Source organism: Trachymyrmex septentrionalis, unplaced genomic scaffold (assembly GCF_001594115.1).
Source record: "Trachymyrmex septentrionalis isolate Tsep2-gDNA-1 unplaced genomic scaffold, Tsep1.0 scaffold37, whole genome shotgun sequence".
Classification (NCBI taxonomy): domain Eukaryota; kingdom Metazoa; phylum Arthropoda; class Insecta; order Hymenoptera; family Formicidae; genus Trachymyrmex; species Trachymyrmex septentrionalis.
The window spans coordinates 5,075,787-5,078,485 of NW_017305536.1; the positions used below are offsets into that span (position 1 = coordinate 5,075,787).

The following is a 2,699-nucleotide window of genomic DNA, read 5'->3' on the forward strand; positions in this document are numbered from 1 at the left end:
TTAATACTGCATTTTCTTATACATATATTTGCAACTATTTTTACTTACACATAAGAAAATAAACACGGTACTAAAAAATTCTAAAAAAATTCTTAAAACTCTATGAGCAGAAATTAAACAATTTTTGTCATATGCTTTTTTTGTAAGATTAATAGTATTTGAGTAAAAAATTATTGAAAACTAATTCGACGATTTTTAGTAATTAATATCTTTTTAATTATTGCGAAAATTGTAAAATGGTAGGACTTTCGGTAGAGTCTCGCCCCCCTGTATACATATTAAAAGAAATATGATTACATAATTATATTTATTTTTCAAAATATATTTTTCTGAACATAAATATATAACGAACTGGTTACTTTATACACACACACACACACACACACACACACACACACACACACACACACACACACACACACACACACACACACAATATGTTTATAATTTATATTTGTTTATGTAAATCAAGATCCTATTTCAGAGATGGAATTTATTCAACATCGCGAATGGTCACTTGCCGAACAAAAACAGAAAAATTTCTTCGAGAATGCATCTGCAAGAATAATATCTGCTTTTTTTCCGCTTTTTGCGGGCCGTTCCACGTACCCGTTCCGCGTACATGTTGATTGTACGTACACGCCGGCATGCGGAACGACCGGCGCGCACATGACGCCGGCGATCATCCGATATTACGTCACCGTCGCCCTCTCGTTCAGTAGCAGAGTCGGGCTCGCTCTATCGCTGTTCCAACCATAGCGGCCATTCATACATACTCGCGACGCGATAAACATAAAGCGCGATAAAGCGGACGCAGTGCGCGGTGAGTGTCGATAAATCTTCATCTTGAGAAATCGCGCGTCTCCGGTTTTCCCCGGATTATCGGATTAACACACAAACGCGCGATAAGCCTGTGACCGCGCGAGATCGCAAAAATCCCTCTCCCCTTTCCAGAAAAGGGTGCTTGGTACGGAATTGCAAAATCGCTTCGACACTCTCCCTGCCCCCTCCATCTAAAACGACGTCCAGACGCCCGGCAAATTTTGAAGACCGGAAGACGCGGCTGTCACGCACAACGGTAAGCGGTATCATTTTCAGGAGAGCATTCCGTTTCACGCATGATGAGCATGATGTATCATTTTATCTTGGTTGTTCACTGAAACTTTTAAAAATAAAGGATAAAAATGATACATCATGCGTGAAAAGTAACGCACCTTGGGATTCGAGTAATGCTACGACGCAAACGAGCTGTGGAATTCCTTGCGTTCCGTATGTCATTGCTCCGACGTGTTACGCGTGTCGTGTTTCCGAGGATGGATGCCACTGATCGATGCAAGGCGACAAGAGAGCCAAGAGCGTTTTCTTGCGACTCTTGGAGCGTTGTCATATGCTAACAACGACAGTTCTGTTCTCTGTAGCCGCGCTGTTACACTTTTCAAGCTAAAAATAAAATAATAGCGAATTCGGTCATTCACTTACCTACGCTAGATTAGTAAAAGCTGCAGTACGTGAAAATTAGCAAAGTTAAATGTAAAGCAGGTAAAGATATATAAATATTTTGTATGTCTGTAATAATAATAATATCGCGTTATTTAACAGAATGGACATCTATTATTTCATTATAAAAGTCGATTGTATTTTTTACTGCATTTATATATAGATACTTTATATAAAGCAACCTTTAATATGCACTAATTTAGTGTAGTGCGAGTGATCGAATTTGCATAAATAATACTACAATCTCTCTCTTTCTCAAGTAGAACACAGAAGTCATAATAATATCTGACCTTATTTGTTATTTCTAAGTTTATTTTTAAGCATCAATTAATGACATCCTACGATATCATTATAACTTAATTATGACTCTGTGTCCTATCTGGAATTAGACAATTATTCCTGCATTAGATTAGACCTCGATGAACAGAACGTCTAAAATTGATTGTATAGTAAGACAGCTTTAAGATATCTTTAAGACTTCTTTATGAAACATCTGATAGATATTTCTTAAAAAAACCCAAAGATATCTTAAAGTTATCTTGTGTTCTGATTTCAGACATTCTACTCATTGGGACTGCACTCTTTTTCTCGCTTTCGCCAAATATCAATATATATCCATCTCGCTTTAAATTCCAAAAGTGTACATTAATTTAACCACAGAACAGAAAACAGACCTCATGAATATAAAAGGAAAAGGAAAGCTGGACAAAATGTGCGGCTGCAAAGAATAAGCTTAACACGCTGCAATGGGAGCGTCGCCGTTGCGGCATTGTTCGAAATTGATCTTCATTCGCGTAATTGAGAGGGGCGTCCGATATTAATTAGTGCACAGTTAATTCGATAGGATGCCGACGGCGTAACGATACGTATCGTAAATGAGAAACTGTAGAGAGAGAAAGAGAGAGAGAGCGGAAAAAAGATCGCGTTGGCGACAACGCGACGTTTATGAAACAATCATGCGCGGTGTATAATGCGCACAAAGTCGCGTTGCACAAAGAAACTTGCGTACGTGGCGAGGTTTTGAAAAATCAGCTTTGTGTTTTGTTGCCAAGCCAACGTGCCAACAGAACCTGCCCAGCTCAGACAACACAATATATTTATGATAAATATTTATTAATATTTATTTTTTGAAATGTTATATAGATGTTTCATACATATTTTGTATCAAGCTGTATTCAAAATACGAGTATTATTAAAATGTA

At 37.6% G+C, this 2,699-nt stretch overlaps 1 protein-coding gene across 1 annotated transcript in view; it reads left to right on the forward strand.

Moving 5' to 3' along the window:
* Window positions 1-830: 830 nt before the first annotated feature.
* Window positions 831-2,699, forward strand: part of LOC108750432 (choline-phosphate cytidylyltransferase A-like) — a 7,865-nt gene continuing 5,996 nt past the window's right edge. The window contains exon 1 of the mRNA XM_018489863.1: window positions 831-1,078. The gene's annotated coding sequence lies outside the window, so the exon portion shown is untranslated. The remainder of the gene's footprint in view (window positions 1,079-2,699) is intronic.